Source organism: Melitaea cinxia, chromosome 9 (assembly GCF_905220565.1).
Source record: "Melitaea cinxia chromosome 9, ilMelCinx1.1, whole genome shotgun sequence".
Taxonomy (NCBI): Eukaryota; Metazoa; Arthropoda; class Insecta; order Lepidoptera; family Nymphalidae; genus Melitaea; species Melitaea cinxia.
Genome location: NC_059402.1, coordinates 16,685,553 through 16,709,782, shown reverse-complemented (window position 1 = coordinate 16,709,782; position 24,230 = coordinate 16,685,553). Strand labels below are relative to the sequence as shown.

The 24,230-nt window shown below is 36.0% G+C and overlaps 1 long non-coding RNA gene across 1 annotated transcript; it reads left to right on the top strand.

Moving 5' to 3' along the window:
* The first annotated feature begins 14,246 nt into the window (after positions 1 to 14,246).
* On the top strand, positions 14,247 to 15,095 carry LOC123656446. The gene is made up of 3 exons (XR_006743541.1): positions 14,247 to 14,400; positions 14,639 to 14,829; positions 15,007 to 15,095. It is a non-coding gene; the product is annotated as an uncharacterized LOC123656446 (long non-coding RNA).
* The last annotated feature ends 9,135 nt before the right edge of the window (positions 15,096 to 24,230 follow it).

Below are 24,230 nucleotides of genomic sequence, written 5' to 3'. Positions count from 1 at the left end.
TGCATGAAATTAAAATGAGTAGAAAAGCCATTTAAACCGCTCTGCAAACTCTTCAACATAAACATTCTGAACACGTCACATTCGAATTTGCGTAGGTCGTCGTATCGTCTTCAAAATGTTTCAGATGTTCAAGATCAATGAACCGAACATTATTTATAAAAACTAAAAATGATGGTGTAGTGTTGCGACTAGTCGCCTAAAGCACCGACGAAATCTTAACTGAGGTAGGGCACAGCAGGAATATCCTGCTCAAAATATGGAGCAGCCCGACTGGGGTAGTACCTCGACCTTACAGAAGATCAGAGCACAATTATACTGTTTTCAAGCAGTATTGTGTTCCTGTTGGTGAGTAAGGTGACCAGAGCTCCTGGGGGGATTGGGGATTGGGTCGGCAACGCGCTTGCGATGCTTCTGGTGTTGCAGGTGTCTATAAGCTACGGTAATCGCTTACCATCAGGTGAGCCGTGCGCTTGTTTGCCGACCTAGTGACATGAAAAAAAAAGAATCGCCGGTTCAATTACCGCTCGAGATAGATATTTGTATCTGTACAAATATTTCTTCCCAATATGGATGTCTGTCCTTGTGGGTTACAATGCCTCGGAAAGCACTTTAAGCCGTCGGTCCTGTTTGTTATCATAAATACCTGGTAGCGATCGTTACTTATAGTCGGGAACATATCCGCCAACTTACAGTGGAACAGCGTGGTGGAGTAACCTTCAATCCTTCTCCTACACGGAGAAAGAGACCTATGCCCAGCAGTGTGATCTTACAGGCTGAATGCTAGCCATTCAAAAAAAAACATATTGTAATGTGCCATAATTATAATCTAATACTATTAAACGAGCAATTCTTGTATATATATAATCTGAATCTCGGAATCGGCTCCAACGATTTTCATGAAATTTAGTATGCAGGGGATTTCGGGGGCGATAAATTGATATAGCTAGAATTCATTTTTAGAAAATGTCGTTTTATCCCTGTTTTTAGGCAATGAAAAACATGGCTATAATATTGTTAGAATACGAAGGTAAATTTCGCTGTAGGCGATAAAGATGTAATAGCTCAGATCGTCAATCGGCCGGTCGAGACCGACCGAGAAGACCACGATTCAAATCCCCGTGTCTGCACTCATGATTTTTTATATAAATAACCAATTCACATTTTTTATTATCATGTCGGTAAAATGGAAAATATTATTCATATTTTATCAATATGTAATTCGAATACTATATAATTGAAGAGCTTGTTTGGTTGAATGCGTCAATTTCAGAGACTATTAGTTAGGAATGAAAAATTATTTTAGTTTTTAATTACCTGTTTACTGCGTTTTATCGTTTTTTGTTTTTTAATTCTTACATTTTTTTTTGTCTCTCAGCCTACACTATGGACATTATTTAATTTATTTTTGCCATATTAAATAAAACCGATTATATAATAGAAAGGAGAAACGAGGCATTTGGATAATATACCTAATGTTGAGATGTAGCAATTTTTTAAATTAATTGTTATTTTTGCTAGCATGACTTTTGTTTTTTTGTAAGAATTTAGATTTTTTTCTCAATCGCTAAGTGTGTGTTAGGTTGACCTTATGGCGAATTAATATTTTCATTTCATTTTATTGAAGAAAAAATATAGCCTTCATTCAACATGACTTTTTTTTAATTTTTAACAGAAAAATAGCATCAATAGAAGATGTTGTAATAACTGCGGAAAAATATTCCTTTTGGGTAGCCAATTAAAGCCAAACACTATGAAAATTTATATACGAACAAAGTGGAATGAAACAGTTAGTGTTTATTAGATGTTTTTTTAGTTACAATAAAATGATAATTAAAAAAAAACAAAAAACCCGCCTGCATGAAGAACAACTAATAGAAAATCAACTGAAAAAGCTGGAACAAGATGAAAATTCAATATGCACACAAAGTCAGCGAAATAAATAGAAACAATATCAAACATTTTGTGCTGTACATTTAAAATATATTAATACCGTAGTTCTTCGAAACTTTATGCAACGTCTTAGATAACATGCAGTCGGAGACATGCACAAAGAGAGAATGATTTGACTCATCCTTCAATTTCATGCCTCCGACTGCATATTATCTACGACGTTGCATAAAGTTCCGAAGGAGTACCGTATTAATATATTTTAAATGTACAGCACAAAATGTTTGATATTGTTTCTATTTATTTCGCTGACTTTGTGTGCATATTGAATTTTCATCTTGTTCCAGCTTTTTCAGTTGATTTTCTATTAGTTGTTCTTCACGCAGGCGGGTTTTTTGTTTTTTTTTTTAATTATCATTTTATTTATGTCTTTTTAGTCAGACAAATTGCGTAATCGGTTCAATTTATTAAAACAGTTTACATCATGTGGTTGATTAAGTAATTTTTTAGGGTCAAGAGAACTGATAGCAAGCCCAGAGAAAGATCTCACTTTGCTCAAAGCAACGTAAGCCTGACCTTTAGCAAATAGGTGACTGCTTAAGTCAACAACTATTAGTTTTAATATAATGAAATTATTATTAAAATTATTTGTTTGTATTTGGTATTATGTATTTGTTATTGATTTTATTAATGTAATTGTAAATTGGTGTGACAATTATTAATTTTTATTTGTAATTTTAATTGTATGTTTTTTTTTAACCATTGTATTTTATTAGAAAGGCTACACCCCGAAGTTGATCGTCGCCTAGGAGGCGAGTTTGGCATGGCATAGGCGTGGGAAAGAGCAAAGTCCACATTTTTTAAACTTTAATATTGTATTTCTTTATTAGTATTACGGTAATAATAATCATGATATACCTTTTTAAAATCCTTGTATTGAGCCCTTCAATTTGATACCCATATTGTAGTATTCGAGAAAAAAAATTTTTTTTCATTAACTACAATGGCTTCGCGCAGCCGCCATGTTTGATTTTTTTTTAATGTCACCTATCTAAGAACACTTGGGCAGCTAAGACGAACCTAACGATACCTCAATTATGTAAATCCGTTCAGTGGTTCTGGAAATATGAGGTAGTAAAGAATATTACATACAAATATACATACATACAAGATACGCGCGAAAAACATAACCCTTCCTTGGCAGTCGGGTAAAAATATTATAATCATACATATTAAAATTACTATTCTTCACACCAGTTCACTTGTCTTGACTAATTTTTGAACTTTATTCTGTAAAATTTCATTGACACATCATTTCATCTATATATCATATTTGCGTCATCTCCTTTTGCTCATTTTAACGCTTTCTTTAAAAAAAAATCTTAACAATTACGCAATTGGAAGTCTCTCGAACATGAAATTATATTAAAACATTTGGACGTGAAATTATCATGAATATTTTATAAGTGTATATCAATTATGAACGTAAGTTGATGAAGCTTCTCGTATCGTGATTAGAATTTAATATTAATGTCTGTTAATAACGGAACAGAAGGTATCAAATATGTACCGTTTTAACATGAAAATATTTCACGTCTACAATGATTTCTCAATTTGAATTGCATTGAGTTTCGTATTTATTATTAAACATCACACACCACATCAGCCTTTCCACTACCGGACATAGGCCTCTACAAGTTCACGCCATTTTTTCACTCATGTGTTTTGCCCATAGTCACTAGTATCATATATCTCATATTTAGTCGTTGTTGATGAATATATCTGACATATCACTTCAGCCTATTAAAGTCTACCGCAAGACATAGGCCTATCAAAGTTCTCATGTGTTTTGCCCATAATCACCACGCTGGGCAGGCGGGTTGGTGACCGCAGGGCTGACTTTGTCGCACCGAAGACGCTGCTGCCCGCTTTCGGCCTGTGTATTTCGAAGCCAGCAGTTAGATGGTTATCCCGCCATCGGTCGGCTTTGTAAGTTCCAAGCTAGTAGTGGAACTGTGCTATCCCTTAGTCGCCTCTTACGACACCCACGGGAAGAGAGGGGGTGGCTATATTCTTTAATGCCGTAACCACACAGCTTCTTAAACATATATCTATTGAATATCAGAAATAAATGGCACATTTTGCTCTTATAGGTTTAGTCAGAAGAGTATGGGGCTTTTCTTTTTTGTTACCAATTAATCACGCCGATTAATTGTGGCTGACAAAATTTTATATATAAAATTCTCGTGTCACAATGTTAGTTACCACACTCCTCCGAAAGGGCTTGACCGATTTTCATGAAATTTTGTGCGCATCTCGGGTAGGTCTGAGAATCGGCCAACATCTATTTTTCTTACTCTAAGTTATAAGGGAGGGGTGATAAATGGGGTTAATAACATAATTGGCAAAACAACATTTTCGGGGTCAGCTAGTTTATTTTGTATAATTATTGTTTTCTAATGTTTACGTTTGCATTGGCGCAGCGTTCACAGCCATGGATTGTACCTGTTCCGCTGGCGGTTGCGGGTTCGATCTTCGCATATGACAAACCTTTGTATTGGCCATACAGGTGTTTGCCGTGGTCTAGTTGTTTGTGCAGTCCTAGTGGGTCTCCCCGCCGTGCCTCGGAGAGCACGTTAAGCCGTCGGTCCCGGTTGTTATCATGTTCATCTGATAGCGATCGTTACTCATAGTAGGGAATATATCCGCCAACCCGCATTGGAGCAGCGTAGTTGATTAAGCTCTGATCCTTCTCCTACATGGGGAAAGCGGCCTATGCCCAGTAATGGGATATTACAGGCTGAAGCGAATGTTTACGCATATTTTACTCATTTAACAACTTTTTACGAATTTTTACATCGTTTATTCCAAAAAATCCGAAAAAGTTGTTTGATTTAACTGTTTATTGCATATATATAATTACACTAAAGAAGTTATAATAATCTGTCATAAAAAGTACAAAGAGCTTAAACACTAATAAAAAACTATTATTAAGTCTCAAAGTGTGTTGCTTGCGTATTTTAGTATCACAATCTGTTGAATAAAAGTCTCCTGATAAATTAGGATAACCTTGAAAGTCTTAATTAGTAGTCTTAATTATTTATGTAAAATATACGTACTTGTACTTATATACTTATCTCAATGGCATGTGTGCGTGATTCCTTGAAAGTTCTAGTTTCAGGACATATTACCTTAATTTGGAAACTAAATTAGCTTTTGGGAAGAGTGATGATACATAAATCGGAAACTCTCTGAACAATAACCACAATCGATGACATTCTTATTCAAACTCAAAACTAATGAAATGCTATAAGGATATAAAAATTAAAAAAGTCTCTGCCTGTAATATCCCACTGTTGGGCATAGGCCTCTTTCCCCGTGTAGGAGAAGGATTGGAGATTGATCCACCACTGCTCAACTGTGGGTCGGTGGATATTTTTCCTACTATGAGTAACGATCGCTATAAGTTATTTATGATAACCCGAATCAACGGCTTAACGTAGTCTCCGAGGAGTGAGGAGACCCACAAGCACAGACATCCAAACTAGAAAGTAATATTTGTACAAATACAAATAAATATCCATTTCGACCGGAAGTTGAAGTCAAGCGACTACCCTCACCATTGCACCAGAGCGGTTATTGTATACGTAAAAATAATTTAAAACACAATTATATATTTTATAATCCCTAGTCCCTAATCCCTAATCCCTTATCCCTAATAATATTATAAATGTGAATGTAAGTTTGTACTATTTAACTGGTCATCACCAACCCGCCTGCCCAGCGTGGTGACTATGGGCAAAATACATGAGTTCACGCTATTTTTGGCGTAAACTTGTGGAGGCCAATGTCCAGTAGTGGACTGTAAAGGCTGCAATGATGAACTGGTCATCATGAAACTTTGTGCACATATTCTTGGAGGTATCAGAAGTAACATAGGCTACTTCTTATTTAAAAAAACTAATGCGAGCAAAGCCGCGGGTAAAATCTAGTATTACTAATATCTTTGGACATTAAATTTTATGACACCACTCTAATTTTGTTTCGTCCGCAGAACGTGACTTGGTCTTCATCAGCGCGATTAGGCGCTTAATACGGGATCATTTGCATTCAGACAGGCTTGCAGCTTGCTGGAACATGTACGGTTCTGGGTTTTCCTAAAATTTTACAATGTATTTCTATTATTGGAACATGTTTTTGATTGCTAATGCCATTTGTCTGAAATTGCTAGAAAAATCGTTTTTTTAATCCCTTATGTCTATTGTTTTAGCTGTGACGATTAAGCTTCTCGGCCTTTTGGTTAAGATCAAAGTGTCAAGATCAATCAAATTACAGTTTTTAACTAACTTCAAAAAAGGAGGAGGTTACTCAATTCAACCGTATATTATTTTAGGTATGTTCGGGGATAACTTTGTCGTTTACGAACCGATTTTGATAATTCTTTTTTTGTTGAAAATGAAATATCCCTGGTATGGTACCATGATAAGGAAACCAGGATCTGATGATGGGATCCCAGGGAAATCGAGGGAAATTCTAGAAAATCCGCATAACTTTTTTCTGGGTGTACCGATTTTGATGATTTTTAATTAAATCGAAAGCCGATGCTTATCATGTGGTCACATTTAAATTTCATCGAGATCTGATAACAACTTTTGGAGTAATCTTTGATAATGCGTATTTACTTGACTAATTTTTCGTCTACCTACGTTGTATTACTTGTCGATATAATTGAAGTCGGTTTTTTTTTCGTTTGCCTGTAAACACAATTATCGAAGTTATAATTCTTTTGGCGTGTTAGGGAAACATTATGACAGTAAATTTTTACGATGCGCGCGCACACCGACTCGAAAAAAACCGACACCCTGAAGTTAGCCAACGAAGAAGAAGTTAGCAACGTAAAGTTAGCTAGCCAATGAAGTATAACTTCTTACGTGCATACAAACACCTTTTTTACATAGGAAAGTGTAATAGTTAATCCAAAGCTACAACCGGATTCCTGACGTCATGTCTGATGGTCATAAACTCAACAGTAACAAATTAAATTACAATTCCTTTGGAAATTGCCCGTATATCATTTTGATAATTGTAAATGTTACCAAACACTAAATAAATTCAAACTGCTTACAATGCTTGAGAATGGAATTTTATGTGCTATGCAATGCCGCACAGTGCGATGTAATGCAAATTAACAGAATGCGATGCAATGGAATCCGGTGCATACGAAATTTACAATTAGCAAAGTAGGATTAAAAAAGTGTATATTTAACGAGAAGTTAAAATAAACGTATTTAATATATCAAATACTAGGCTAAACCTCGTGGTTTCACTGCTGGACAAAGGCCTCCACAAGTTCGCGTCAAAAATGGCGTGAACTCATATGTGTTGCCCATAGCCACCACGCTGGGTAGGTGGGTCGGTGAGTGCTGGGATAGCACACAGCTTCAGGTTGAAAAAAAGTGTAGAATACATAAATTTACACCAAACGTGCACTTTGAAATGTAAGTATCACTATTTACGTTAATTTTTTTTTTTCGTAATATTAGCTTTTAGTTGAACAACATAAAGTATTAAACATTTTGAATATGATATCAAAAATTGACCGCTCCAGCGGGGTTCGAACCCGCGTCTCCGACGTACCGTGTCGGCGCTCTAGCCAATTAAGCTATGGAACGATGCACCCGCTCGAGCGAAATTTTCGATATGATACTTTTTAATTTCGGTTTAAGCGAACCGTGGCGCCGTCTATAGTGAGCTCTTTACAGAAACCCGTAACTATTCAAAGTTTCATATTACAATGAAAATCTTTGACAGGAGACGACACCGTGCTATTTTTAATATCTAAGATTTTATTTTTGTGTTACCCACATTAGGAATTCTAAACATTTTGAATATCATATCAAAAATTGACCGCTCCAGCGGGGTTCGAACCCGCGTCTCCGACGTACCGTGTCGGCGCTCTAGCCAATTAAGCTATGGAACGATGCACCCGCTCGAGCGAAATTTTCGATATGATACTTTTTAATTTCGGTTTAAGCGAACCGTGGCGCCGTCTATAGTGAGCTCTTTACAGAAACCCGTAACTATTCAAAGTTTCATATTACAATGAAAATCTTTGACAGGAGACGACACCTTGCTATTTTTAATATCTAAGATTTTATTTTTGTGTTACCCACATTAGGAATTCTAAACATTTTGAATATCATATCAAAAATTGACCGCTCCAGCGGGGTTCGAACCCGCGTCTCCGACGTACCGTGTCGGCGCTCTAGCCAATTAAGCTATGGAACGATGCACCCGCTGACCCCTCTGTAAAGAGCTCACTATAGACGGCGCCACGGTTCGCTTAAACCGAAATTAAAAAGTATCATATCGAAAATTTCGCTCGAGCGGGTGCATCGTTCCATAGCTTAATTGGCTAGAGCGCCGACACGGTACGTCGGAGACGCGGGTTCGAACCCCGCTGGAGCGGTCAATTTTTGATATGATATTCAAAATGTTTAGAATTCCTAATGTGGGTAACACAAAAATAAAATCTTAGATATTAAAAATAGCACGGTGTCGTCTCCTGTCAAAGATTTTCATTGTAATATGAAACTTTGAATAGTTACGGGTTTCTGTAAAGAGCTCACTATAGACGGCGCCACGGTTCGCTTAAACCGAAATTAAAAAGTATCATATCAAAAATTTCGCTCGAGCGGGTGCATCGTTCCATAGCTTAATTGGCTAGAGCGCCGACACGGTACGTCGGAGACGCGGGTTCGAACCCCACTGGAGCGGTCAATTTTTGATATGATATTCAAAATGTTTAGAATTCCTAATGTGGGTAACACAAAAATAAAATCTTAGATATTAAAAATAGCACGGTGTCGTCTCCTGTCAAAGATTTTCATTGTAATATGAAACTTTGAATAGTTACGGGTTTCTGTAAAGAGCTCACTATAGACGGCGCCACGGTTCGCTTAAACCGAAATTAAAAAGTATCATATCGAAAATTTCGCTCGAGCGGGTGCATCGTTCCATAGCTTAATTGGCTAGAGCGCCGACACGGTACGTCGGAGACGCGGGTTCGAACCCCGCTGGAGCGGTCAATTTTTGATATGATATTCAAAATGTTTAGAATTCCTAATGTGGGTAACACAAAAATAAAATCTTAGATAACATAAAGTATTATACTCTATGACAAACATGTAAACAAGTTGAAATTCTCAATCTGATTTTCTCGGAAATTCAATGAACGAAGCATAAAATGATAGCAGAATCCAACATTTAGCAAATAAGCATACCGTTGCAATCTCCAGTAATTGAATTGCAACTTGTTCCACGCTCTCAGACATAGAATTATCAGAGATGTGGAATTAATATTAATTTCTCGTAGTTCTCAAATTTTCATAGAAAAATATTCGGTATTCGATTTTATCTTTTAATGAAAATGGAACTACCCTCATTTTTCAAGTGCTGTTAAATTATGACTGACTCAAACAGACTGTAATTAATACAGTACCTGAGATGGTGAAAGAAATTTCTTCTGGAGGAGATATATACTAAAATTGATCGCTTTGCTCTGCTTCTGGTTGACAACTATCCCACTGTTGGGTATAGACCTCTTTATCCATGTAGGAGAAGGTTTGGAGCGTGATCCATCACGCTGCTCTACTGAGGGTTAACGAATATGTCCCTTACTATAAGTAGCGATCGCTTTCAGGTATATGATAACAACCGGGATCGACAGCTTGACGTGCTCTCTGAGGCATGGTGAGGAGACTCAAAAGACCAGACATCCAAACCCTAACCTAAACCCTAGCGGAAAAATATTATAAAACTACTCGTAGTATTTATATAAATTGTGTAACAATGTATTAAATAAATAAATAGGTACAATAAAATGGATAATAAGATCAGATACCAACATTTGTTAAATTACAAATATTCGCCTTAAGCATAAATCAGCGTTAATGGAACTTTCAGCATTACACTAGAACGCACATCTTTCTTATGTTAGCGACATTTTCGTTAAAATGGTTACGAAATGATACAATTCAAAGCATCAAGGCTATATAAGCCTTTAGTATAATATAAGTTATGTAACTGTACGTTATTAAAACACTATTATTTAAGTCTCTTACCAGTTCTAAGTAGGGTATATATGGAATTATCGCTAGCTTTATCTATACAAATAAATAAAGTTGGAGTGTCTGTTTGTTATATTAAAATAACCGCTTTTAACTAATATCATGTGTACGGTATATTACTAGATATACAGAAGCTTTATAAATATAGTATCGGATAACGGCTTCAGCTAAACAGATAATTACTAGAGTAACGTAGTGCATAAATCCGCTCGGGTAATTCTAAACTTTGACCTTTGTAAGTTTCTTTACGCGTATTTATAACATCATTTATAATATAATAATATTGTGTACATACGTATATACGGTACATATACAAAAATAACATTTTTTATAATTATTGTCTGTCTGTTTGTCTGCCTGTCTGTTTGTTTCAGCTAATCTCTGAAACGGCTGGACCGATTTTGACGGAACTTTCACTGGCAGATAGCTGATGTAATAAGGAGTAACTTAAGCTACTTTTAATTTTTTTTTTTTATAACTGAGAACTAAACAATAATTATTTTTTTAAATTCGAGTGAAATTCTAAAACAAAAATTCTATAATACATCTAGAAAGTTCCTTTCAAAGTTCTTGTATATTCGAAACCAAAGTTGGTAATGAGTAAAATCAAAATGGCGGAGTAATTTAATCACACTACCAAATGTCTTGTTAAGACCATTAGCAACGCTGTATTTTATCAACAAAGGAAAGTTCTTTTCTTTTTTTTATATAAAATTTTAATAGACACAGGAAAAATTATGTGTTCTGTGTGTTGTTGCTTAGAATTTTATATTCAAGGCCAACATAACCCTGGTTTATAGTGTCTGGGTGTGTAATAATCAGCTGTAAAGAAAAAAATTAACTAAGAAATGAATGTCGAGCCTGATAAAGAAACGTGTTTTCTCCTCCATTTTGTAGTCGATCAAATAATTTAACTAAGGTCTGAGCACAGCAGAAAGTTTCCTGCTCAAAATCTGGAGCAGCCCGACTGGGGTAGTACCTCGACATTACAGAAGATCACAGCTAAATAAAACTGCTTTCAAACATTGTTACAAACGAAAGATGTTCACCAACAAGGCAATTTTATTAAAATTTAGGAGATAATGTAAAATAAAACGAATCGACGCTGCGTCGCGACTTGCGCCGCGTCCCTTGTTGTACGTTTTAGCCGACGATGTAATATTCCACTACTGGGCATAGGCCTCTTTCCCCATGTAGGAAAAGGATCAGAGCTTAATCCACCACGCTGCTCCAATGCGGGATGGCGGATATATTCCCTACTATGAGTAACAATCGCTATCAGGTGTACGTGATAACAACCGAGACCGACCGCTTAACGTGCTCTCCGAGACACGGTGGGGAGACCCACAAGGACTGCACAAATACCTAGACCACGGCAAACACCTGTATGGCCAATACAAATGATTGTCATGTGCGGGGATAGAACCCGCAACCGCCAGCGCAACAGGTACAATCCATGGCTGTGACCGTTGTGCCAACGCGGCGACTTCCCAAGCAGGAAACCCCCAGAGTTGACAAAGGGGCCAGGCTTGGGCCAGTACTGGGAAACCTAGCTTCGGCGTACCAGTATTGGCCCATGCCTGGGCCAGGCTGCTTAACCCAGCCTCGGCCATGCCAATGATTATCCAACCTTGGGCCAAGACTGGCTGACCCAGCCTCGGCCATGCCAATGATCACCCAACCTTGGCCCAAGACTGGGTTACCCAGCCTTGGCCATTCATTGGAGATCCAAGCGTGGGCCAAGACTGGTTAACCCACCCTCGGCCATGCAAATGATCACCCATCCTTGGGCCAAGACTGGCTAATCCAGCCTTGGCCATTCATTGGAGATCCAAGCGTGGGCCAAGACTGGTTAACCCAGCCTCGGCCATGCCAATGATCACCCAACCTTGGCCCAAGACTGGGTTACCCAGCCTTGGCCATTCATTGGAGATCCAAGCGTGGGCCAAGACTGGTTAACCCAGCCTCGGCCATGCCAATGATCACCCATCCTTGGGTCAAGACTGGCTAACCCAGCCTTGGCCATTCATTGGAGATCCAAGCGTGGGCCAAGACTGGTTAACCCAGCCTCGGCCATGCCAATGATCACCCAACCTTAAACCAAGACTGGCTAACACAGCCTTGGCCATTCATTGGAGATCCAAGCGTGGGCTAAGACTGGTTAACCCAGCCTCGGCCATGCCAATAATCAGCCAACCTTGGGCCAACACTGGCTAACCCAGCCTTGGCCATTCATTGGAGATCCAAGCGTGGGCCAAGACTGGTTAACCCAGCCTCGGCCATGCCAATAATCAGCCAACCTTGGGCCAACACTGGCTAACCTAGTCTTGGCCATTCATTGGAGATCCAAGCGTGGGTCAAGACTGGTTAAACTAGCCTCGGCCATGCCAATGAATACCCAACTTTGGACCAAAACACATTGTAACGAAATTCGAATAATAAATGTTTACAACACCAAGCAATGTAAAAAGGTTAATAATATAACCGAAAAAAAGGAATAATTTTAAAATAAAGAAAGACTATTGTTATATTTGTTTGTTGTTTTATATATAACTTTAAGAACTAATGAATTAATTAAGTATGCGAATCAAACATTATAAAAATAAAAATATAGTTTTGAAACTCGTGTCATCATAGCTTATAGTAGATTACGAATACCTGTTGTGCGAACAGATAAAGTTGTATATTCTATTGTTGAGTTTGTGTCGTATGAAACTATATGAAAAAATAATTTAATTGAAAAAATTAGCTAACATTATAAAAATAAAGTTTTGGAAGATCCGAAAAAAAAAACAATCTAGTATTAAATACTTATTGTTGTGGAATGTTAATTAAAGTAAAAACTAAATAAAAAATGAAAACAAAAAAGGAATGTCGGAACTATTAATATCTGTGTAAGAAATAAACCTGAACCGATATAGGTATAGGTATAATATAATATTATAAAAATAAAATCAAAGCTTTGTAACTTATAATATATTAAAATAGATATATGAGCATTATAATAATAAATAAAAGTAATATAATATTAGACTATTGTTGTACATATTTAAGTTTATTTGCAAAGTAATCGATAAAATAGTTTTCACGTCTTAATTACTTCAAAACTTAATATAATTATTTAAAACTTTAAATTGAGTTTTTTTCCATAAATTGATAATCTACAATTTAACTATGAGCTAAATAAATTAACTGTATAATTTAAAATACTGAAATGATTTAATTTTTAATTGATAGAAAAAAAATATTAATTTTTACAGTCAGTCAGACACGTTTATTTTTCTTTATTATTATTATTTAAGAATTACTAGAAGCCGTAAATTGATATACTTAATATAAATATGTCTATACACGGAGACAATAGAAAGTGTAGCAAGTAGCAAAGCAACTGTTCACGTGTCGCGTCGTGTTTGACCTTGAATGCGCAAAACCTTGCGTAGTAACAGATTTTCGGGTCTGCGTAAGCGCGCACTGTCGCCTTGCGTCCCTCTCCACCCTCGCACACGCTTCTCGTGCCCTAGAGTACAATAACGAACGAAATGGATTCGTTTGTCTATTTTATTAACGTTTAATTTTGTGTCAAAATAATGCATCAACTTCAGCCAACTTTAAGACGAGAGAAAAATTATTTATTTGTTTATTTATTTAAATTCTTTGTTGTACAATAAATACACTAAAACAAATGTGTACAAAAGGCGGGCTTAACGCTAATGCATTTTCTACCAGTCAACCTTGGTATGTGCAAGAATGTGTAGTGTGTAGGAGTACAATCAAAAAATAATACAAATAATATAATATAATATATGCGATTTTTGATGTCTTTACATATTTTTCAAAAGAAAATAATAATCGAGAGTTTCTTTATTATTAATACACGATTCAATTATTCATTTGCTGACAAACTTATACTAGTATATATTTTATAATATATTTTGAATTTCACGGGCAACCGCAGAGGTTCGTGGAGCATTTGCCTTAGCACTTTTGTCTACAATAGTACCTGCGCAAACGGTGAAACGACAGCCATATTTTTTCATAATTATTTGCTGCGGCCTGCGACATACGCTACGCTACTGTTGTGTTGATGTTGAATCAGTCGAGCAACGTGCTTGCTTCACTCAACGTTTTTAATTTCTTTTAGGTTATTATTATTATTTTTTTACTTGTATAATGACGGAAATTGTTATAAATAAATTTAAATTGTTAAATTAAACAATAAAAAAATTATAGAGTTAGTACTAACTTCTTGGTTTACTGAGAACGAAACTATGTGTTTGTGGCCACCAAAAAAAGATGAAGACAAAAGGTGAATAAATGGGTTGAACTTGAAATCGTGCCTTTCATGACATGGTTAAAATAACCAATCAGATTATCAGCTAAGCTAGTGAGTATTTACGCACATTAATTATTTTATTTATAGTATTAAAATTATCTCGAGACAATACCTTGTAATTAACCTTTTAATAGATATCAAAATCGAATTATACTTTTAGAAGTTTTAAATTGTACAACGTAAATTTGTTTTCGCTAATGTTATTGAATTTCAATTCTAATAATAAAAGTAATGGTGCTCGGTGTAGTAGTTAGTAATCGTGTAGTAACATAATTTATTGGCGTTTCAGAGAATTATAATCAAGGATCACGCCGATTAAAAAATCCTTTAAAACAAATGATGTTGAGAGCACTGAGAGTGAATCTATGATTGATCTAAATACTGAGCCTATGCTCTTGTAGTAATTCCTTCCAACGACAATTTAGAAGGAACCTGATAAGAGCGATGAAGCTGCGTGTGAAAGTATAATGGAACCTAAAGGTATTACTTACTTAATATTTCCTGAATTAGTTATCATGTAATAATAATTGAAAAATGATACGCGTTTTAGAAATTACACATGATAATTACAAATTGACATTGAACAAACATATTAATAATTAAGGATTATGTTGTTGTTGTTTTTATTAATATTGTTATTATTATATTTACTTATAGACCAGTACATTTAGCTTTTGAAACCTAAAAAATTATAGTAGGATGAAACCCATTGGAAAAGAAAGAGAATACAACGAAAATGAAAGGAAAAATAATGTCGGGAAGTGAGGGGTTATGGGGATAAAAACGGCTTATGTCGATTTCTGGCTAAACTACAAGTCTTACGGAAATAAGGTAAATGGCAAGTTGTAGGTAATAAAAAGATATACCTATACATTTTTCATTTACACTTTTTTCTTATAACCTCAAAATTTATCATTTAGGCAATTAATTAATTTATCAAAGTTGGTGTGGTGGTCGAAGCGCGCGGTCTTCGACGCGCTATTACTTTTATTATTATTTACGGGCACGCGCCCGCGCCGCCCGGCCGGTACCGCCGCAACCGCTATATCCCTGCATTTTAAATTTGTAATATCTTTGAAACTATTCATTTAAATTACATGCTGTGAGCTGAGGGCCATATTGATCTATATTAAATGCATAACCTATTTAAGGTGCTTAATTGGATAAGGGTTAATACTGTATTGTTTAAAATCTCTTCGTTAGTGAGCTATAATTTCACGTAAAAAGTAAAGAAATAAAAAACGGTTATATACTACTATTATGTATTTTTTTTTCACTTTTTACCATTATCAAAGGCTAAAAGCACTGGTCAATTATTGTACGAAAATATTATACATTTTTAATTTTAAAATAATACATATTACCACGATCATTTATTGTACAATTTCCAGGCATCACAAACTACCTACGAACATCTTGCGAAATATTTGCAGCGTATTATTTGCACTGAAATGTCTAAAGTAAAAAAAAAGCGTCAATTACACCATTGGACAACAAGTTAAAAAAATATTAGAAGTCGTCCAGCAGTCAGGAGATGCACCGAGTAAACAAAGAGCTTGGAATATTATCGGTGACGCCTTGCCATACAAAGACATTGCGACATTTGTAGTTTTATAAATCTTTAAAAGATAACGAGGAAAAACGCAAAGCATTGGTATTTAAAAACTATCCAAATATTATTCACAAAGATTTACAAATTATTAAAATATTGTTAGCAAAAGATTGAAAAATTATAGGTTGTCACCGGTAGAACAAGCAATTATTTATATTAAGAGCCATTTCACAAAAATCGGTAACAATCCGCGAAATTGTAATATTTTGACGTCGTTAATCTCAGTGTTGGATGCAATAATGAATTTATATTCTTGAAATATAATAGAGCAACCTTTGTTGTAGTCCATAGTCAGATCAGAATTTTGATTTATATTATGTGTATAAAATTATTAACCTTTTCATCAGCCTCCTCCCTGGGTAAACGGTCGCAATGTATACTTTGAAGTCCTACTTTTCAATAACCTCTACGTTGAAACCATTTAAAAAAAATATCATAATATGTGGAATATAATTTTGTTGTCCACTATCATAGATTTTTATTCCATTTGTATCTCTATTAAACGATAAAAAAAATTTAAAGTTACGAATATTTTCCAAATAAGTACAATTTTAAAAGCGATATTTCTCTTAGAAAACTAAGAAATTTTAACGAACTATCTTCATCAAAGTAAACTTACATCATTAAGGAATACAAAAAAAATAATTAAAAGATGTAATTATTTTTAATACATTTTATATTAAATAATAAAAAGATAGTATATATTGCCACGCATCAAGCCCGGTAAATCAGTCGAGCGCTAGCGCTCTTAGAGGTAAGGTCCACGCCAAATTCTGCGCAGCCGTCTCTTTCGCTCACACGCGCCAAGCGCCTGTTGTTATAGCGGATAAAACGCATTTGATACTTTCATAATAAAATATAAATAAAATAAACATATTACGAAAATGACTGTAAAATAATATAATGATAATTTCTGTAAACAAATGTATAATTTAATTTTCTTTTCTCACACTATCAATACAAATAGGCATTTCAATCTGTTTGTCTTGTTATTTGTTAATTAATATGTTTGTCGGTGTCGATGTCATTAAATGCTTTTTTATTCATATCGTAAATATTAGATTCATTCGTAAACTGAAAAAACTAAATCAATTTAAAAAAAAATGTTTCATAAAATTGATTTTTTTAATTTTTTTTTAAATTTATTGACTGTTGTTATATAACATACTTGAAATTTTTAACAAATTAATTATGTAAAAAACATTTTATACCATAGTTATAATTTTTATTATACATCAGAAAATGATCACGATGGTCTTTTGGTTGTCACACTATACGTACTAGCACAAAGATCGCGCGGCTCGTACGACTCGCGCGATGCGACCAAATTTACCTAAACTTGCAGAGCGTAAAATTGTGAAATGGCTCTTAATATATGATGATGATTTATATTGTATTGTTAATTACAGTCAGTGAAGTATTTTAATGTAATTTAACTAGTGCATCATTATAATAAAAATATAGTTACTATCAACATGTGTTTACAATTATTAATCCCATTTTTTTATAAATGGAAAATATTCGGCATTTAATTTTTTGGGCAGTAATAGCAGTTAAGCGAGGTAATATTGGCAATAAAGCATGGCCTAGTCCTGGGAATTAGGCATGGCCCGATCTTGCCAACCAAGTCAGGCCCGGTCCCGGCAACCAACCCTGGTCAAGTCCCGGCACCCAAGCCTGGCCCATTGTTATCCTTCCAGACTTCTACCGAGACTGGGCCAAGCCCGGCTCAGTCCCGGCAACCAAACCTGGCCCAGTCCCGGTAACCAAACCTGGCCCAGTACCGGCACCCAAGCCTGGCCCATCGTTATCATTCCAGACTTCTACCAAGGCTGGACCAAGCCTGGCTTACAAGTCTGGCCCAGTCTCGACAACCAAGCCTGGCCCAGTCCCGGCAACCTAGCCTGGCCCAGTCCCGGCGACCAAACCTGGCCCAGGCCTGGCCCATCGTTATCATCCCAGACTTCTACCAATACTGGGACAAGCCTGGCTTGCAGGCTTGGCCCAGTCCTGGCGATCAAGCCTGGCCCAGTCCCGGTGACCATGCCTGGCCCAGTCCCGGCGACCAAGCCTGGCCCAGGCTTGGCCCATCGTTATCATCCCAGACTTCTACCAATACTGGGACAAGCCTGGCTTGCAGGCTTGGCCCAGAGTTTTACATAGTTGGGCCAAGCCTGGGTCAGGCTTGGCCCCGTGGTACTTTCCTGTATGGGTTGTTGTACAGTTATGGTTTAAAAATATTTAAACACGTTTTTTTTCCTTAAATAAACGCAGGTGTAACCGCGCACAGCTGGTTTATACGACTCTAAATTTAACTAGAAATTTTCAGAAATTTACAGCATTAAACATGCCCGGAATAGTTAGTAGTATAGTTCAGTTAGCAGCATTCTTACACTGATTGATCACAATTTCATTCGTTCCTGTAAACGAAACTCAGAAATTCAACTCAACGAAACACGCTTATCGACTTCAAATGTCCGCTCGTTCATACTGAGTTAGCGCTACTCAGTTTTCCAAGAATCTTAAAACGTATTACTAGCGAGTGATGAAGAAAAATGTTGAAAAATTTAATAAATAAATGAATAAATCTAATATAAAAAATTCTCGTGTCGCGGTGTTTATAGTTAAACTCCTCCGAAACGGCTTGACCGATTGTCATGAAATTTTGTGTGCATATAAGGTAGGTCTGAGAATCGAACAACATCTATTCATCATCATTCATATCATCTATTTTTCATACCGCTAAGTTACAAGGTAGGGGGTGAGATTAAGGGGGTTAATAATATACCTATATGGCAAAACAACGTTTGCTGGGTCAGCTAGTATCTTATAATATACACACACAGTCGTCTGTTCCTATAGTAAGCAACTTAATGCTTATGTTATATGTAACGAATGTTATGACTAATTTTATTGATAAATATACATAGAAAAAATACACATATTACACCCAGACTCAGGCGGGAATCGTGTTCACGACCCGCGGTTCAGAAAGTAGGGTCACTACAAACTGCGCCAACGGGCTAGTCATCAATTGCACGATGCTTGATACAAGTTATTGTGTAAGATCTTGACGGTTTGAACTCCACCTTATCTCGATAGAAGACAAGAGGCGTCAATTTTTTTCTAGGTTTACTCAGTGCTCAAATTTCTGGTTTTTTTCCATTATATCTGAAAGCATATGTAAATATTTCTAATTCTCAACTAATAAATTTGATGACGATTATTATTCTTGTTTGAATTCGCGATGACTATTTACAAACTGTTATAAAGTATATATGTACAAAACTAGTCAATCATTATGACTGCCTGTCAGATAAGAATTCGGTCCAAAACGAGAAAATAATTGTGATTCGCAGACAATCCGACTTCAATTACATCCACCAATAATACAACGTAGGTAGACAAAACAAAAATAAATATAAATAAATATCTTATAACACGGTCGTCTATTCCTATGGTAAGCAAGTCAATACTTGTGTTACAGGTAACAGCCGACCGTTATAACTCATTTTTTGTTAAACTACGTAGGAATAATACATATGGGTGTAATGTTTGTATTTATATATTTATATATATAAATACAAACATTACACCCAGACTCAAGCAGCAATGAGAAAGCAGGGTCACTACAAACGGGCTTATAAAAAGTTAAGTAAAATACACATTCTCAAGATGTGCGCATGAGATCTCAGTCAAATCTAAATGGGACGAGATGACAAGCTGCAACTTTCGATTTAAAAAAAGAATAATATCATATAAGAATGATATCGATCCACCCAATTAGAAGTTGTGAGGTAACACAGATTAAAAAAAATATAGTAAAATTGAAAGCTTTATTCCTTTTTTGAAAAGAATTATAAATTAATAATAATTATAGTGCTTTCATTCATAAAAAAATGTTTACGTACAGAAATGAGTTCTCTAGTTCTTGTGAAGCAGGAGCCACAATAAATCAGTTTGCTCTTCAAAAAAGTAAAATTATATATTGCATTTTTTTATGAACTGGCTGTGCTCGCGACTTCGTCCGAGTGGCATAGTGACTTTATTTGTTCAACGTGATTCTTTAAATTGACATAACTTTTTTTATTTATGAACCGATTCATCATCATCATCACTTCAGCCTATCGCAGTCCACTGCTGGACATAGAACTCCACAGGTTCGCGCCAAAAATAGCGTGAACTCATGTGTGTTGGTCATAGTCTCCGTGCTGGGCAGGCGGGTTGGTGACCGCAGGGCTGACTTTGTCGCAGCGAAGACGTTGCTGCCCGTCTTCAATCCGTTTATGGCTTTGAAAAGCCAGCAGTTGGATGGTTATCCCGCCATCGGTCGTCTATGATCCGATTGACATGAAACAAACACTAAATGTTTAGCTAAGCTTGCAGCAATATTTTAGTAAAACCACATCTAAATCGGATAAGCCGTTTCTGAAATTAGCGCGCACAAACGCACAGACAAACAGTCAAAAATTCTGACAATCATTGTTTAGGGTGCTATTTGCCTTGATGAAGGTCCCAATGATATCTTGTCTCATAAATCTTAAATTTACAGACGGCGACCCGTTACGTTTTTATTATATGTATTGATGATATCTGGCTTAATACCGACTGGGGTAGGGCACAGCAGGAATTTCCTGCTCAAAATATGGAGCAGCCCGACTGGAGTAGTACCTCGACCTTACAGAAGATCACAGCTAAATAATACTGTTTTCAAGAAGTATTGTGTTCCTGTTGGTGAGTAAGGTGACCAGAGCTCCTGGGGGATTGGAGATTGGGTCGGCCGCGCGCTTGCGATGCTTCTGGTGTTGCAGGCGTCTATATGCTACGGTAATCGCTTACCATCAGGTGAGCCGTACGCTTGTTTGCCGACCTAGTGACAAAAAAAAACCAACAACCAATATCATGAAAACTATTTCTATGAATACACATTCCAGTTGGTTCTCAGTTAAGATATTTACAGAAAAGACACAACCAGGCGGCAACAGCCGCCTTATTCTGATATAGTTTAAATTAAATTCTTGAAATACTATCATTTGCAGATATCCTAAATCCCAAAGTTCTCAATCTGTACATAATTCAATGATTGCTTTAAAGTTAAAATTCCAGTTTACTTCTAAGTAATAGGCACTGGATTGAAATAAGAGGTCCATTTACAGCTCACGATCCGATCCATTGTGAAAATCTTTTACAATCGCGTCGGAAGTTTTGAATTAGATTCTGAGCTCCCACTTTTATATATTGCTTTGAATTTTCTCATATTCTTCCGTTATTGAATTTTCATTGCATACTAGATGTACATTGCGCGCGTGCGCGCCTATGCTTTTTTTTGGTCGTTGCAACTCAGAAACCTTTGTCATTATTATATAACACTTTGCTGAAGATCATGACATGATCAAATGCATAGTTTACGATTCTATAAAGGACATACAGACAAAGATTTATTTTTATATATATAGATCTCGATTTTGAGACACAATTTGAAGTACGCTTGCTGCTTATAGTTTAAGTACTATGATATATGTGATTAGTATTTAAGATTTTTTTTTGTGTTGGAAAGTAGTGTGTGAATTAAAAATAATTTATTAAAAAATTTAATGAAATATTTTGAATTTAAAATAGAAGTATGTTCATTTTAGAAACTGCCAGGTTGATTGCATTCGAGCTTATTTTTGATTTAACTTAATAATTAAATTAATGGCTAGAGGCATGTTACGGTATATTACAATGAGGTGAAAAACAATTAGAGCCCATGTAGTGGGTACACGCTTATTCATCAAACAGTCGATGGTCATTACAACGATTAGCTAATAATGTTATTTTATGTATCCATTACCTGACTTTATTTAAATAAGAAAAAAAATTATTTCTAATTTTCCCCAGAAGATACAAAATGGAAAATAATATACATGATTTTTTGACAACAAAATCGCTACATTCAGTGAGAGGGACCATTGTTGAGGTATGAAAAAATAAATCTAATATTATTAATGAATTATATTAAAAAAAAAAACGAGTGTGCTTTAAACCACATGACTGAAGTAAAACTTTTTCAGCAATAGGCTTGCACAATAGGCCTGTACTCAATCTTAGATATACGAAACGTACCTGGCTATGAGAGAAAGAAAAAGAAAATGTGTGCTCGTACCTCTCTCTTGTTCCATTCGCCTCACCGGATCACACCTTTCGTAAAAACACTTGTCACGCATTCACTAGCTTTCACTAGCTTCTAAAGAAGTTTTATTGAAAAAAAATACTGCTAGCATCGAGTGTTATCCAAATGGTTAAATATTTGAACATGTTTGAATAAATCAAAATCTAAATAAATAGATATGTATATATTAGTAGTTGGTACTAGAAGAACTACTGTGTGGCTACGGTACTAAGGAATTTGGCCACCCCCTCTCTTCCCGTGGGTGTCGTAAGAGGCGAATAAGGGATAACACAGTTCCGCTACCACCTTGGAACTTAAAAAGCCGACCGGTGGCGGGATAGCCATCCAACTGCTGGCTTTAAAATACACAGGCCGAAGACGGGCAGCAGCGTCTTCGGTGCGACAAAGCCAGCCCTGCGGTCACCAAGCCTGCCCAGCGTGGTGACTATGGGCAAAACACATGAGTTCACGTTATTTTTGGCGTAAACTTGTGGAGGCCTATGTCCAGCAGTGGACTGTATAGGCTGTAATGATGACTAGAAGAACGTTACCATCAGTACGAATTGAATAAACTTTACATAACATTTTTTTAATTTAACAACTAACAAAATATTGTGATTTTGTGTTAAGTGAAACACGTCTGACCTTACCAACGCAGGATTACGAAGTTTAAGGTCATGAACCGAAGTAATATGATTTACGTTAGAACTTTGACCATAAACGCTAAACAAGATAAACTAACAAATGATTCGATGATTAACTTCGGGGGTACACGAAAACAATAACTAAGTAAATACTAAATTTGAATACTAAGTAAGTAGTACTAACTTAGTTCATCAAAAGCCATTCCATATTGTTACATTTCAAAATTACTCTTTCTACGTTCTAGTACTATACACTTCAGCCTGTAATATCCCACTACTATAGGCCTCTTTCCCTATGTAGGAGAAGGATCAGAGCTTAATCCACCACGCTGCTCCAATGCGGGTTGGCGGATATATTCCCTACTATGATACTATGAGTAACGATCGCTATCAGGTGTACATGATAACAACCCACAGGGAGTGCACAAACACCCAGACCACGGCAAACACCTGTGTGGCCAATACAAATGTTTGTCATGAGCGGGGATCGAACCCGCAACCGTCAGCGCAACGGGTTCAATCCATGGCTGTAACCGTTGCGCCAACGCGACGTCACTGAACGCATGACCTCGATACATTTCTCGTAATGCCATTTTGATTCATTTATTTACCACTAGCTGCTGAACGCTATACAGCACCAAAAATACCTACGATTTTACCTTTTAAAATAACATTCAAATACTACGTTCAATTTATTTATAGATTTTAAACTTAATCAATTACACATTTAATCAAAGGATATTATATTACTTAAAATCAGAACTAACTTACAGTTATATTATTATTCTAATGTAAAACATAAATACAAAACGACTACAAAATCAATGCAAATATTATTAAGCTTTTAATAGCATAATCGCTTAAAACTGAAATGGATAGTCAAGACTTACGCATCACGCCCACATAACGCCCCACCCAAAGCCTCAGTTGATTAATGGTTATCATTTATTATTTGTTAGGTGAACATTTGGTATCATTAGGTCTAATGGACCTATCGTTTTCACCGTGTTATCAGAATTATGTATAGCTTTTAGACTGGATTTGGTTTTTGGGTTATTGTCAACCCTGAAATGATTTCCGTTTATTTTATTTTAAAGATACCATAAACATCTTTTATTTTTATTTTTTGTGTTTTTGGGTCAAAGTTTAAGAGACAGATGTTAATGGTTTTTGAAGTAAAACTTCGTACTACTAAACTCGTTTTACTTGTGCTGTAAGCTGGTGGATGTTTGAAGGGAGCGTTACGAAAATCGTGATCGGGTGAGGCGAACGGAGCAAGAGAGAGAGGTGCGAGCACACGCTTTCTTTCAGTCTTTCTCTTATAGAATCTCATAGCTCTCTCATAGAAAGTAAAGTTTCGTATATCTAAGACATTGCAGGCCTATTGCTAAAGGAGTTTTGCTTCAGTCGTGTGGTCTAAAGCACACTCGTTTTTTTATGTATGTTAATTTGATTCGTTGAAAAATTTTAATAG